This window comes from Cetorhinus maximus, chromosome 1 (assembly GCF_964194155.1).
Source record: "Cetorhinus maximus chromosome 1, sCetMax3.hap1.1, whole genome shotgun sequence".
Lineage (NCBI taxonomy): Eukaryota > Metazoa > Chordata > Chondrichthyes > Lamniformes > Cetorhinidae > Cetorhinus > Cetorhinus maximus.
In genome coordinates, this window is record NC_135879.1 from 220,431,642 (window position 1) to 220,448,269 (window position 16,628).

The following is a 16,628-nucleotide window of genomic DNA, read 5'->3' on the forward strand; positions in this document are numbered from 1 at the left end:
TCTAAAATCAGTAACTAACACGGAGGTGCGATAACAAAGATACTAGAAACCTTCTTGATGGCTCACCCAAATGACCATTCTGCATGCGTTGATTTAGCATGGACAAGCTCTTTCACCATGGCCACGGTAAAGTCAAGCTTGATCTCATAGAAACTACCATACAACACAATGTCGTTCACATCACACATACACTGAAGCTAAACCTTCAACTTGAGCCATCCTCTTCAATTATATTCCCTTGCTCTTTCCATATGTATCCTGAAGCATCTCGTGTTCTAATAGGTTGAAAAACATTGTAATTCTAATCTAATAAGAAAGATCTTGAACTTATATAGGGCCTTATCACACCTCAAAGAATCTGAAAACCTATGGACTACTTTTAAAGTGTCATCACTGTTGTTCAGCAAGTAAATTCAGCAGTTCATTTGCACACACTAAGCACTAACACACAACTTGCATTGATATAGCGCCTTTAACATAGTGACATGTCCGAAGGTGCTCAGAGGAGCATTATCAAACAAAAGTTAACACTGAGCTACATGAGATCTTTGGACAGATGACCAAAATCTTGGTCAAAAAAGTAGGTTTTCAGGAAAGCCTTAAAGAAGTAGAAAGAGAGGCAGTGATGTTTAGAGAGGAAATATCAGAGCTTAGCATCTAACAGCTAAAGACAAGGCTGCCTCTAATGGAGCAATTAAATTTGGAGATGCACAAAAGCTGAATTGGAGGAATGCACAAATCTCGAGACAGTTGTTGAGTTGAAGGAGGTTACAGAGCGAGGGAGGGAATGAAGTAATGGAGGGATATGAAAATGAGTATTTTGAAATTGAGGCAAGGCAGCAAGTGACCTGTCTCCAATAATGTTGGTTAAAGTAGGAATGGAGGCCTGGACACTGGGAGATCTGCTGATGACTCTTTGAATAGTGCCACGGTATCTTTGTCCACTCAAGCAACAGACTGGACTTGGTTTAATATCTCATTTAAAAGAGAACACCTCTTACAATGCAGCTCCCTCAGGGCATACTGTACTGAAGTATGTGCTCAAATCCGCAATGGAACTTCAACACACGTTTTTCTGATTCTGAGATGAGAGTGCTGCTAACTGACACTTGAAATGTTGAAAACCTCTTTTTAATTACCTCTTGAACATTGTTGACAAACATGATTCTTTTCTGATCCATTTTGCTTCATGGGATCAACAGCAATGACAGGTGGAAACTGTGTGGGCCTTTACATGTGTAACTCTTTCGAGTACATTCACAGTTCTTGACTTTTTTTTTTGGTCAAAGTCCTGGAGTGGGACATGAACCCACAACCTTCTGACTCAAAGGTGAGGGTGCTATGAACTGAGCCACAGCTGACACCTCAAAACACAGTGAACATTTCCAGTCCGCCTGACCCTTATTCAGACTTTGAAAGTACTACAGCACCCAGCGTAGGGCTCGAACGCACGACCCTGAGATTAAAAGTCTCATGCTTTACCGACTGAGCTAGCTGGGCACGTACCCTTTACAGGTGTATGTGGAGCAGTGTAACAAACCATTCAATTAGCTATTGAGGGGAAGAAAGTTAATTCTTAATTAAGTTCAGCTTTTTGTCAAGATTCTTTGTTTTGTTTTGAACTTTGCCACTCTTAGCTTTTTAAAATAAATATGTTTTATGCAATTAGTATACAAGCCCAGTTCACTTTGCCTCAAGGTAGACTCCTGTTTGTTTGTTTGTTTGTTTGTAAAAACAAAATACTGCAGATGCTGGAAATTGAAACAAAAACAGAAAATCTGGAAAAACTCAGCAGGTCTGACAGCATCTGTGGAGAGAGAGAAACAAAGTTAACGAGTGAGTATGAGAGTGAGGGAGTGAGTATGAGACTGAGGGTATGTGTGTGTGTGTGTGTGAGAGTGAGTGTCACTGTGGACAGCATCTGTGGAGAGAGAAAAACAAAGTCAATGTTTTGAGTCCGTACGACCCTTCTTCAGAGCTCTTGAAAGAGTTTTTCCAGCATTTTCCGTTTTCATTCCTGATTGTTTGTCTCCAATTAAATTTTGATGGCATTCTGAGGTGTTATCACACAAACAAATGAAATTTATGAGCAGTTGAAGCATCTACAGCTGTATTAGAAATTAGAGTGTGAAAGTTCTGACAAACTGCTTTAATTCCCATCGACGTTTGGCAGATTTACTCCATGTAGTGAGTGAACAACATCTGTGTATGTTTATAGTTAATAGACCTTTAACTTTGTTTATTGTGTCTATGAATAATGATGCCATTGCTTTTAAACCTATTTTAATTATCTTTTAAATTATTTTACTTGTAAAAATATATCGACTGTTCTGTACTCTAATCTCTTCTGGTCTTGTCACGTCAGCTGATGTAGTGTAGCTTTTTTTTTTGTTGTTGTCATTTCTTGCCAGTAATTTACGGATACAAATTGTGATTCTTAACATTTACATCCATACTATATAACCTTGCTGTAATTCCGGTGCCAGCTATGGTAGAGTAATACGTTACTTCCTTGAAGAGCAGGTGAGTTCTCCCTAGTGTCCTGGCCACCATTTAGTGCTCAAATAACATCACTGAAATAAGATTTGGCTGGTCATGATCATGTTGCTTGTGGGAGCTTGCTGTGTGCAAATTGTCTGATGCGTCTCCTACATTACAACCATAACTATATTGCAAATTACATTACATTGGCTGTAACTTTGGGATTTTCTGAGGTTGTGAAAGCTGTTATATAACTACAAATATTTATTTTTCTTTCTATTAGAAATAATGGTTGGAGAGGAATAAACTGTATTTTATAATTAATGAATACAGCAAGCCTTGCCTATTATTGATTGGGGTTTCAAACTTTAGAAAATGATTTGACAGGCTGCACTGCATTAATATACAGTAACATTAGCTTCTGTGTGCAGTTATTAGAGCCAACACTCCAATCCATAAATAATGCCACTGAAACGGCGACTGCGTGCCCCTTACGGGCCTCCTGGTCAACGGAGCAAAACTAAAATTCGAAGCTATCACAACAGCCTCTCTCAAGACCAAGCATTCTGAAGATTGGACCCCGGAACGTGGATCTGTCAACTGAATGTTGAAGGTCTCTCTCAGGCCAAATGTGACCACCCAGAAAAGATACTGAGAAAAATTACATTGACGCCCTCATGTTCCAGGAAATGCATTTCATGAATGATGAGCAAGCACGTTGTTACAAGATCTATGGTTATAAGCCTGCCACAACCTTACACCATGTAAAATATGGCCTGGCAATTTATGTGAAAGATGAAAATACCAATTATATTACAATCCCTAGCATGGAACATAGAGGTACCTCCACAACAACTATCAAGTTTGGCAAGCTGAAAGTTACCTACGTCCTTCATACTTCTGCTGTAGCACTGGTTTGCTCGGCCGCTGACTACTGTGTGCCCGTATGGGCCTCAAGTTATCGCACCAAACTCATTGACACAAAACTTCACTCAGTAATGAGGATAACCTCTGGAACTCTGAGACCAACTCCATAACACTGATGAAACCTTCTTTCTGTGTTCATACATAGGATGTGGGCATCGCTGGTAGGTCAGCATTTGTTGCCCATCAGTAGTTGCCCTTGAGAGCAGCTAAGAGTCAACCAATTTGCTGTGTGGAGTCACATGTAGCCCAGGGTAAGCAGTAGGGCAAGGGTAGCAGATTCCCTGGAGGAAAGCTTGGGCAGAAATCACCCTCCCAAGTAAATGCATTGTCTCCAACCCGACATCTCAGCAAACAGGCTTCAATCTTCCCTGAAGCACGTGGACAACCCTCAATAGAATACGGACTGGACATGGCCAAAGTGGACACCTGATGTACGTGGCACCTCAAAATCTTGTCTGTCTGCGAATATGGAAATCTCGACCAAACCATGAAGCACATAATAATAACATCTTGCCCCTGACTCAAGTTTGAGAGCGACATCCTGGAGTTACACTTGCTCTCCAGCAGGGAATTGGATTGGTTAAGGAGCTTGACATTAAAACTGTGACGACAGCTCCTAAATCCATATGAAAGAAGAAGAGGAGCCAACTTGGGCTTTAACTACATATAGGGTGGAAAGCTGTGGTGACATAGCAGCTGTTTCACCAGTGTCAGACTGCAAGCAATCCACTGGTGATATGCTGAAGAGAAAGGAATCGTGACAACTTTTTCATTCAGGAGGCTTCCGAACTTCACACTTTTTGCAAAGGTTGTCATAAAATGCTAAAACAGCTTATTTGTTTTAGGTAAAACTAAACCAGAATTGCTGTGATATGTCCACCAGGGAGAGGCAATGACAAATTTAGTTTCCTTTGTCATCATTTTTAAAAATTAAATTCCGAATCCTGCACCATACCACCTTAATCGATAAAATCCCAATAGTAAGTATGAATGAGGGAAGTTATTTGGTCTTTTTAGACCAACCTGCAGTTGAACCATCACAATTTACAACTGCCTCTTGTATATTTTCACTTCCTTAGGCATTTCTAACCGTCTCAGAAGACCATTCCAGGTATTTTTTTTAATCATTTATGGGATGTGGGCATCGCTGGCTAGGCCAGCATTTATTGCCCATCCCCAGTTGCCCTTGAGAAGGTGGTGGTGAGCTGCCTTCTTGAACCGCTGTAGTCCATGTGCTGCAGGTACACCCACAGTGCTGTTAGGAAGGGAGTTCCAGGATTTTTGACCCAGTGACAGTGAAGGAACGGTGATATATTTCCAAGTCAGGATGTGTGTGGCTTGGAGGGGAACTTCCAGGTGATGGTATTCCCATCTATCTTCTGCCTTTGTCCTTCTAGGTGGTAGTGGTCGTGGGTTTGGAAGGTGCTGTCTAAGAAGCCTTGGTGAATTCCTGCAGTGCATCTTGTAGGTGGTATACACTGCTGCTACTGTGCGTTGCTGGTGGAGGGAGTGAATGTTTGTGGAAGGGATGCCAATCAAGCGGGCTGCTTTGTCCTGGATGGTGTGAAGCTTCTTGTCAAGCAAAATCCTTTTATAGAAAACAGTACTTGCTGACAGTATTGAGCTTGCTTATTATTAGTTTACCTATGCAAACTAGGGAGACCCTTGTACTAGTATTTATGGTGTAACTTGAAACAGCCTTCAGGGTTAATCTTGCTGTTCCAATTAAATCCCGTATTTTATATGCATTAAGCAAGGCATCTCTTATTTTACCCCCTTCAAGGCTTGAAGAGCCTGTAACTTCAAGTGTTAATTTTAACTTCTTTGTGGGAACTTCCCTTGTGGGATCAGAACCAGTTCAGGCCAGGCATTCCCTTTTATGTCTGCTTGACCTTACCTTCCGCTGACCTGGTATGTTGGACAGCTTCGGTTAAAATGGGCACTTGAGGTTTGTTAACCTTTCTGGACAACACCATTCGCTGAATCTTGGCTCTTCTGCATCTATGTTCATGACTTGTCTGTATTTCTTATTTCTCTGACCAGGAATGTATTTATTATTCGAGGTGGGGAATACAGTGGCTTCCCCAGGTGGCTGCATTAAAACATCTGCATTTGTGATATATCTTAATGAAATGGACTCTGATATGGAGCACAATTCCAAAGTTTGCAGATGACAAAACATGGAAATGTAGTGTACTGTGAGCAGACTTCAGGAGGGGAGACAGAGGCATAGTGGTAATGTCACTTGATTAATCCAGAGGCCCAGGCTAATGCTCTGGGGGCAGGGATTCAAATCCCACCACAGCAGGTGGTGCAATTTAAATTCAATCTGGAATTGAAAGCTAGGCTCAGTCATGGTGAGCATGAAACTATCACTGATTATCATTAAAAACCCATCTGGTTCACTTTTAGAGAAGAAAATCTGCTGTCCTTACCTGGTCTGGCCTACATGTGACCCACAGCAATGTGGTTGACCCTTAGGTGCCCTCTAAAATGGTCTAACAAGCCACTCGTTTAAGGCAATTAGGGCTCGGAGAATTTAAAGAATTGAAATAATATTTACAAAAAAGAGGACTTGGACTTGTGAAATGGACAGACATTTGGCAGATGGAATTTAATGCAGGAAAGGGTGAAGTGATTTGATTTGGGACAGCCTTATACTTGTAGACTACTAATTTAACAATATAGCTTGACATTCTATTTGCTCCTATTTCCATTCCATTGGATGTGGTAAGTGTTAAATTATCGAATTGCAGAATCACTGAATTCATACGGCGCAGAAGGAGGCCATTTGGCCCATTGTGTCTGCACCAGCTCTCCGAATTAGCACCGAGTTCCATTCTTCCATCTTCTCCTCATAACCCTACACATTCTTCCTTTTCAGATAACAGTCTAATTCCCTTCTGAATGTTTCAATTGAACCTGCCTACACCACACTCTCAGGCAGAGCATTCCAGACCCTAGTCGCTCTCTGCATTGAAAAGTTTCTCCTCGTATCACTTTTTTGCTTCTTTTACTAATTACTTTAAATCTGTGCCCCCTCATTCTTGATCCTTTCATAGGTGAGAACAGTCTCTCTCTATCTACTCTGTCCAAACCCCTCACAATTTTGAATACCTTTATCAAATCTCCTTTCAGCTGCCTTTTCTCTAAAGAAAACAGCCCTAACTTCTCCAATCTATCTTCACAACTGAAGTTTCTCATCCTGGGAAGCATTGTCATGAATCTTTTCTGAACTCTCTCCAATGCCTTCGCATCCTTCTAAAGTGTGGTGCCCAGACTGGCCGCAATACTGTAGCTGAAGCCGAACTAGTGACTTATACAAGTTCAACATAACCTCCTTGCTCTTGTACTCTATGACCCTATTAATAAAACCCAGAAATCTCCCAGATCTCTTTCAACCTCTCCAATAATCAATTTAGTATCATTCATTAGGTATGACTTTTTTTTATTATTCTTATGATATGCAACACCTTGTGCTCCATGTGTATCAAAAACAAGGGTTAATGGGTGTGCAGTAGAAAGGCTATGTATTTCACCATAAAACCACCTCCAACTCTTTAGGCCAAAGGTCTTGAAGGCTACTAGAGTTTTGGCTGGCCATGAAATTTCTCTACATTTGGCTCTGTGTCTGCTTGACCTTTTTATTTCTCACTGTTATGATTATGCCCCTCACAATGTAAGATCTACATAGCAAGTTGTGGACACCCACAGCATCTTCAGTTTTTGGCATCTGAGAAATGGCCTTCACTCAGAATCGAGGAAACAGCAGATCCAGTGCACCATTACGCTTCTGCAATTTTTTTCAAGCCCCTCAATGGAAGCAGCCTTGAGATCACCTAATGAATAGCACGGCCCAAACACTTCTATGATCTATCCATCACCTACTGCCTCTGTCCAACTAATTGCAAGTCTACAGGTCTGTGTTGTACTGTGACTCATGTGAAGTAGATAGGCTTCACACTTGACAACGAGATATTGTTTAAAATGGGATTTATTTAAGGTGGGAGGATTCTCCATAAACTGGGCAGCTGACGAGTGTTTGTAATCCATCAGCTGCGGCAAAAATGATTAGTTCTCTACCTTGTTTATACTAAATTTATTCCAGGTCATTCCACTATGGATTTAACTCCCCTAAAAAAAAACTTTCTGGTGTGACGGGGGACAGAACCCCAGGAGCCAGGGATCATGAACCCTTTTGAAGTAGTCAGTCTAACAGGCTCTAGTCTAGCTCAGAGTAATTAACCCTCAATATTTCTAATTTAAACATACTTGCCAGCAATTTGTCACTTCCGGCTTCTGAGATCACCCAGTTGCCACCAAGCCAGCCTTTAGCCTTATATATTCGAACACCATGAACTACAACATTTTCCTTTGTTTGAGCGATTCTGGTGTAAACAAGAGGCTCAGATTGTTCCTTTCACTTCACCCTGAAATAAACTGAGAGATGCTCCATGTCTGAGTGTAAGTATGGTCAGGTTGACATATCAACTCCTGCCTGAGACAGAGTGCCCTGTTTTCTTTTCCCTGCGTGTAACTATGGCAAGGAGCAGGGGAGATGCTTGATCTGTGCAGATAAGTTCAAAAAGATGTGTCGTTTTATCTGTATTTAAGTCCCACAGTATACACTGTACAAACTCGTTATTTTATGGATTGACTGCTTTTAAGTGTGACTTGGATACCAGTTTAACTTGCATTGCAAATTGAACTCTGGGTAGCAGAAAATACATTAATGAGAAATCAGCTTTTAAAAATTAAACTAAGTCTTTAAGCAAACTAAAGAATAAATGACTTTGCACACATATGTTTACATTTAATACTTGCAATCAGGATTTTAATTTTCAAGTTTAATTGAAACCAAAAAATTCTGTTCGATATAGACAGGCGCTGATCTCTTTTTTTGGCAAGAGAAGATAACACATAAGTGATCAGTTGAGGCAACTTGTCTTGAAAATGGAGATAAATCTCTTTTGGCTTAAATGCAGAACTGGTGTATATAAAGCAGAAACATTTTAAATTGTTTTCTTTTCAAACCGCTAGTGTTGATTGACTAATAATGAAATTCATTGCAACAGTGTTCATCTCTAATATAATGGCATATATAAATTTCTATGACAAGCAAGTCAGGAGCTTTTGGAGTACAATAGGCTTCTTGTTTACGAAGACCTAAATCCTAAGTACACAATTCACTTCAGTTGCATAGTTTGTTTATCAATTTGCTTTATCTGAATTAAGTGCTGTGACAGGACTGTGGTAGCTGTTGATGAGGCTGCATTTGCTGCATTGTAACACTGGCACAGACTAGTTGGGCCGAACGACCTGTTTTCAGTGCTTTTCTATGTAATATAATTTAATGCCTGTCTGAGAATAACATTGCCTTGCAAAATTAGACAATAGATGTCGGAAAACTAAAATTTAAGAGCAAATTGTACACCCTCTACCTAGTAGAAGCCAGATATGATGCAAAATAAAATCCAAGCAGTGTACTTACTGCTTGCTTCCTGCTCTATGGCCATTTTAATGTATCTTGGGTAGTTGAGGTGCCTGTTTGACTCCGACTTAAGTCTCCTAAAGATATGCCGTTCAGAGTCATGTCGACCGATGCAATTTCAGTTGCCTCACGAGACCATCCACAGAGAGCATTCTGCTCAGTAAACCTGGGAATTTAGCGGAGGCCCTGGAAGATATTGTTGTGGGGTCGGAAGGAAAGTTGGCCTGCGCCTGCACCCTTCCCCAATTTTACCCACGTAAAAACTTCGCAAACTATGTCTTTCCACCGCCCTTGCCCCCCCCCCCCCCCCCCCATTAAGCCTTTATCCGACTTGCAGCCTCTGGGTACCCAATCTTAGGGGGGGCCTAAAGCTAGTGAACCACCTCTGGGTGACTGTTTTCAGTGGGCAGTTGGTAGGATGTTAATGAGGCCAGAATGTTAAATGGACCAGGGTTTCACACTGCATCTTCATGGGGAATGACCTGTACATGCTCCTGGTTTTCCTTTAAGATTACCCTTGGTGTGGATTAGAACTCACCAGATTTATTCTGTGATTATCAGTATATTGTAATAGAGGCCTTCTTATTTTCTGACGTATTTTGTCAGTAAATTTAGCATTTATTTTGAATTGGAAAAACATTCTGGCTGCAAAAAGTCATTTTATGTGAACTGACGAAACCATAAATGATGGAGATTTTTTTTGGCAGGAGGAGCTTTTGCATCACCCACATCTTATCCAAAGGGAAAAAAAAATATTGGCGTTACCATTCTAGCTGTGGAAAATTGAATTTTTGAAGTTTTTCCAGGAGCAAATGAAACTGGTTGCTATGGTAAAGTAGTAGCCCAGAATTGTGGCCCTCTGAAGTTTCGCTGTTTAGCCCTGAGCAGGGGGATAAACAACAGTCTGACGCAAATGATAAGGTTCATTTACTGTCTGCGTTAAGTTATGCAACTAACAGAAAAATGCACTGTGCTGAAGCATGGAATTGGTCAGGTATGTTGATTTTTATTAACATGCACACTTATGTTAAGTTTTCTTTGCTTTTAAACATTAATTATTTAAACGATTTTAGGAAATTAAACAGCTAAAACAAACCACTTTCAAGGTGATCAGTTGTCTTTAGCAGAGCTGGATCTACGGGTGCTTTTATTAATTATTGTTGCTGGGCTCCTGCCCTTTAGTATCTCATTCTCCTTGGTCAGAGGGAAAAGCATTAGTGATTAAGAGTTAAGGTCAGCAGAGGAAACTGTGGTTACAGGATGTGATCATGGAAGATTGCAAAGACTTTTGGAAGATATTGCATTAGAAATATGGAATTTGGTAAATGACATGATTTAGCTGTGACCGAGGTTGGACCATTTTAAAATGCTATTTCATACCGACCTCCCTGTCTCTGTTAGGTTTAGAGTAGTGGCCTGTGCACCAAAAATGAAATGCCGTATATAGTGTAATATTTGGGAATACATCCTAATTTTTATGGTATTGTAAGTTTAATATTTAACTCTCTGTCTCACATGCACAGTGATAATACTTAGCTCTATTCCGCTGCCATCTCTTTTGATCCCTCCACTGTATAGGCTTTGTTATGCTGCATGTCTGACTTCCAACACTGGATGTCACACAGATTTCCTCCAAGTATTGGGAAGACCAAAGCCACTGTACAATGCACCCTGCTGTTCTTGTTATTAATTGCTCCTGCCCTCCACCTGAACCCAGACCTTGTCTTTTGTTCTTTTTTCCACTCTTTCCCCCCCTTTCTCTTAATTAAAACCTATTACATTTCTAACTTTTCACGGTTCTGACGAAAGGTCACACACCAGAAACCTTGGGTTGTATTGGTTGGAGAACCAGTTGGGAATCCCTGTCAGTTCCATGGGTGAGGCCTGACAGTATTAATACCTTTCAGACACTTAAGTGACCACTGTTTGACTTTCCCTGGGATTCAGCACCCTGGCGACAGAAGCCCCGCTTGCCAAGAGCTGCTGGCCAATCGGAATCCAGCAGCTCCTCATTGCTCGTCATCACTACCGGGAGCGGTAGCAGCTGCCGGCAATGCATCCACCAGAGGCTCAGCATCGCCAAAGGACCCCAGGCCAAAGGTGAGTGAGGACAGGATGGGAATCGTTTGGTGAGGGTAGGTTCAGGGGTTGGAAGCAAGGGCAGAGCATGGCTTTCAGTGGCACCTACTACCCCAATTCCCGATGCTGCATCCCTTAATCAGACGCTGAGGCCTGGATTTTTGTCACAATGAGGGGCTCTCCATCATGGCGGAAGTACCCGAAGATTGGAAATCCTGCCCCATAACATGACGCTTCCATTTTCATAGGGGCAGTTCGGGTTTCGCACATGTGCATTCCAGGGAGGCAATTGACCACTTAAATCAACAGCTGCCTTCACTCAAGTCAGATTTTGGTAGCCTATGAGTGGAAACCCAAAGTGTGCAGCATAGACATAGTAAGAGCAGGTCTGATCTTTGTGTATTTCTTGAGATAGCCAGGGTATCTCTTTAGAGAGGTAAGATATCCCTTTGGATATGGTCCCGGAACACCTTCGGGAGAGGTCAGGTTCCCTTTGGCAAAGGTAAGGTGCCCTTTTTTTAATGCATTCATGGGATGTGGGCTTTGCTGGCTGGGCCAACATTTATTGCCCATCCCTAATTGCCCTTGAGAAGGTGGTGGTGAGCTGCCTTCTTGAACCGTTGCAGTCTATGTGGTATAGGTACACCCACAGTGCTGTTAGGAAGGGAGTTCCAGGATTTTGACCCAGTGACAGTGAAGGAACAGCGATATATTTCCAAGTCAGGATGGTGAGTGACTTGGAGGGGAACTTCCAGATGGTGGTGTTCCCATGTGTTTGCTGTCCTTGTCCTTCTAGATGGTGGTGGTCGTGGGTTTGGAAGGTGCTGTTTAAGGAGCCTTGGTGAATTCCTGCAGCGCATCTTGTAGATGGCGCACACTGCTGCTACTGCGCGTCGGTGGTGGAGGGAGTGAATGTTTGTGGATGTGGTGCCAATCAAGCGGGCTGCTTTGTCCTGGATGGCATCAAGTTTCTTAAGTGTTGTTGGAGCTGCACTCATCCAGGCAAGTGGGGAGTATTCCATCACAATCCTGACTTGTGTCTTGTAGATGGTGGACAGGCTTTGGGGAGTCGTGAGTGAGTTACTTGCCGCAGGATTCCTAGCCTCTGACCTATTCTTGTAGCCACAGCATTTATATGGCTAGTCCAGTTCAGTTTCTGGCCAATGGTAATCCCCAGGATGTTGTTAGTGGGGGATTCAATGATAGTATTGCCGTTGAATGTCAAGGGGTGATGGTTAGGTTCTCTCTTGTTGTAGATGATCATTGCCTCGCACTTGTATGGCACGAATGTTACTTGCCACTAGTCAGCCTAAGCCTGGATATTATCCAGGTCTTGCTGCATTTGGACCTCGACTGCCTCTATATCTGAGGAGTCACGAATGGTGCTGAACATGATGCTTGGGCCTAGGACACTAGCCTGAGGAACTCCTGCAGTGATGTCCTAGAACTGAGATGATTAACCTCCAACAATCACAACTATCTTCCTTTGCGCTAGATATGACTCCAACTAGCGGAGAGTTTTCCTCATGATTTCATTGACTCCAGTTTTCCTTGGCCTCCCTGATGCCACACTCCGTCAAATTCTGCCTTGATGTCAAGGGCATTCACCCTCAGTTAACTTCCCCCCTGAATTGTTAAAGTTAGGCATGAATGTGCATAAAAAGTGCATAAGCGCATGAACTGTCAACAGACCTGTCAAAATCAACTGCCAAAAATGTCAAAAGCACCTGTCAAGAGGACCTGCCAATGGCAACTGTCAAGACAATTAAAAGTCATGTCCTTCAAATCTTTGAAAAAAATGCCTGGAGCCTTAAAAAAAAAATCATTGTTTGCTATTTCACTCTGATGACATAAGCCTGAGGGCTTCTACTACTGGGTTAGTGCTGCATGACTGATTTCACAACCATCCATTATCACCATAGGGTGCCTGCCATTTCACAATCTGATAGCTACAAATGATTATGAACTTTTTGAAGTGGGACTGTGAATTCCAATGTTTGTAGTTGTTATAAGGCATTATGTATTTGCGGGAATGTTAATTGGTTTTTATGAATGAGGGTTTTTTTTTCCCAAATACAAAGTCTGCAATAGACACTTGGTAGATATTGGGTGAGTTGGTATGGTCGGTGTAAAGCCAAAGGGTGGCAGGTGGAGGGCATGGTTTGGCTCTCAGTTGGCATATGTGCTCTAAGCAGCCATGGAGTGGGTAGAGGGGCATAGGTTGGCATAGACAGTACAAGGGACCATGAGGATGGGTACAGGGCATGAGGTGTCATAGGTTGGCATGGATGGGGCATGAGGATTGTGTGGGAGGGTGAGAGGGGAGGGTTGGAGGAATGTTTCATTTTTTTTGTTCTTGAAAAAAATATTGGATACCGTGCCAGAGGCCCGAGGTATGCCTTCTTCCCAGCATGCCTCCATACCCGACATCTGCCTCGCTATTTCCAGGTCACCTGGCTCGACTTCTAATATAGGCCCACCGCCGCCACCACCACCCCCTCCCCCCTCCCCCTTCCCCCTCCCTCCACCCCGAAAATCTGACATCCGGACAGCCCACTTTAAAAAACCTGGTTCATGGAGCCTGGAGTTTTCCTGACTCTGTGCACCCGACGTGTGGATGAAAATCCGGGCCTGTGTGCCTGATAACTAGGGACTCCCCCAGGAGGACGCTGGCAAACCTGACAGGGTTTTGCTGAGTGGCCTTTGGGAGATGTGGGGAAAATCGTGTGGCTCCCATTTAATCCCTGAGCCACCACTGAATTGGGGTGGGCTCAGTGATGACGGCTGTCAGTTGGCTCACCAGTGATCCTAATTGGCATCGCCGCCGGCCGGGTTTCCTGTGCCAACCCCTTCCACCCTCCGACTTAGCTGTGGGTAGATTTGCTGCCGCTGAAAGACTAATTGTAGACTGACCCGCAATTAAACAGGGCCCGGTCGCCATGGTTCACACTGCGACCGGCTGCATTCAATCCAGCCCATTAACTCTGGCCCAGATGTTCGTCCCCGGGTTGGGTTCACAGAGTCGGGAGATTTCCCGGCTCGGTGAACCCAACCTTTAAAAAATATCCGCCCACGGGTTGGATTTTCGGTCACGGGTTGGTGGGGGTGGCGGGATGCAGGTTGAAATAGGAGTTGGGGGTGGGTGACCCCAGAATGGGTACGGAGGCGGGCTGGGTGCAAGGCCTGCCTCTATTCTCTGGCACTGTGTTTACATTATAATAAAAAAAACAAAATAAAACCGTCCTTCCAGCCCTCGCCCCTCACCTCCCCACACGCTCGCTATGCAGATTCCATGCCAACCTATGCCCGCCCATGGCCCTCTATCCACTCCCATGGCCTGTTCTACCCCTATGCCAACTTAGTGTCAACTCATGCCATTGCATACCCACCACCCTTTGCCCTTGCCCCTCCATGTCAACTCACCTAGTATCTCCTGACACTTTCTGGCCAGCTTTAACAGCTGGACAGTTCCTGGACAGCTTTGACAGTTCTAGTGAGTTTGTGTATATAAAAGTGCTTTATCATGTTTAATTCTAACAATCCCAAAGGGTGCCTTACCTCTCCCAAAGGTGTCCCAGGACCCTATCCAAAGGGGTACTTTACACACCTAAAGGGGAACCCTAGCTATCCAAAGAATCCTCCAAGTTCAGGCCTCCTCTTACCTCCTCTGTGCATTCCAGGACACTTGCAGTTAGGGTTCAAAATCCCACTTCAGTGGAGGCAGCTGGCAATTTAAGTGGCCGGCTGCCTCTGCGAGTCACACGTTTGCAAATTCTGGTCCGACTCCAGTCCCACCTTCACAAAGATGGGAAATGCTGGGTTTGGGGAGAGAGCCTCTGTCATGGCAAGAATTTGGGCCTCTGTTTCTCTTTGTTCAGATGATGCTAGTTTGCTGAGTGTTTCCAACATTTTCTGTTTTTATTTCAGATTTCCAGCATCTGCAGCATTACACAATGGAATTACTATATAACACAATGTATTTACTAAATATGCTATTAAAATACTAAAATAAACATGAAACTATTTCTAGTTCAGTCATCCCTTTTTATTCCACATTTTTTTTATCTTTAATTATTCTTTAGCTACACATTATTCTGAATTGAAAAATCTGAAATATTTTAAACATTTTCTTTAAAAGTTACTAATGTTGCTGCTTTCACTGTGTGTGACAGCAGATCAAATGGTAAAGAACTGAAATGGTTGCACATCGAATGTGTTTTTCTTTTTTTTTGTTATTCATTTATGGGATGTGGGTGTCGCTGGCTAGGCCAGCAATTATTATCCATCCCTAATTGCCCTTGGGAAGGTGGTGGTGAGCTGCCTTCTTGAACCACTGCAGTCTCTGTGCTTTAGGTATACCCACAGTCCTGTTAGGGAGGGAGTTCCAGGATTTTAATGCAGTTACAGTGAAGGAACGGCGATATATTGCCAAGTCAGGATGGTGAGTGACTTGGAAGGGAACTTCCAGGTGGTGGTGCCCCTATCTATCTGCTGCCCTTGTCCTTCTAGATGGTAGTGGTAGTGGGTTTGGAATGTGCTGTCGAAGGAACCTTGGTGAATTCCTGCAGTGCATCTTGTAGATGGTACACACTGCTGCTGCTGTGCGTCGGTGGTGGAGGGAGTGAATGTTTGTGTCATACATAAAAGGTTTTCACTTGAATGAGCGAAAAAATTGGACTTCTGGCAGGAAAACTCTGATTTTCTGTAATGTCCCCTGTCTGATATATTTTTAGAAACCTTTACTGGTCCTTCCCCACCCCTAACCGTCCCCACCCTCTGCAGCACATGGCCTGTTTTTCCAATCTTGAGGCTTTGTAGTTTGCTCCCATTGACTTGGTTTTGTTTTTGCAATGTTTCTGGGCAATGTTTGTGCAGTTTCCTCAATGCCTCAGCATTCCTCTATGTCCATCACTGTCCCTCTATGACTTGCCCAGAGAAAACAGAAGTTAGCTGGGTCACAGCAGAACAAATTTAAGGGAATGGGGAGAAAGGTAGGGGAAGTAAGTTACAGGAGAGAAGAAAGACATTCATTCTTGTACTGTTCCTTTCAGAAATATCCCACAGCATTTTATATATGATACAAACTGTAGTTACGTAGACAAGCGTGACAGCCATTTTCCATGCAGTAACATCCTATACACAACAGTAAAGAACCAGTTAGTCTATTTTTGGTGAGAAGAACGGTGGCCAGAATACTAGCAGAAACTTGTTGATCATTTTCCTATAATGCCAGTGGATCTGCCCAATATTATGCTGTTGTGCTAGACACCATTCATCAAATGGAGTGGATGGAATAGAATGGAAAAGGAGTGTCGACCTGGTCACCTTGTGTGGGCTAGCACACCTACTAGACCTTGCTTGCTAATTCTGCCATGCAGACTTTCTGTAAGGGTCTTTCACGTCTTCAAAAACAACCCCAATCCAGGGCACGATAAATTCAGTGATGAGCTGCCTAAAACTCAGCTGTATAAACCTGTGAACTTTATGTACGTTGAGAACATGACAATTTTAAGAACAAGAAAGGGCCTGTAGGTCCACAAAATCCTTCTCTCTTTCATTCATTGCTACAGTATTTTTTCCACTTCAGTATCTTAATATGGGCTATATATCAGAATGTGTCAGAATTATTGTGACATTGCACTTATGTGTT

General features: G+C 43.0%; 1 protein-coding gene and 1 non-coding gene across 17 annotated transcripts in view; one reads left to right on the forward strand and one right to left on the reverse strand.

The window, feature by feature from the left end:
* Positions 1 to 16,628, forward strand: part of ctbp1 (C-terminal binding protein 1) — a 414,171-nt gene that overhangs the window by 287,641 nt on the left and 109,902 nt on the right. The window lies entirely within an intron of this gene.
* On the reverse strand, positions 1,428 to 1,500 carry trnak-uuu (transfer RNA lysine (anticodon UUU)). The gene has a single exon. It is a non-coding gene; the product is annotated as a tRNA-Lys (tRNA).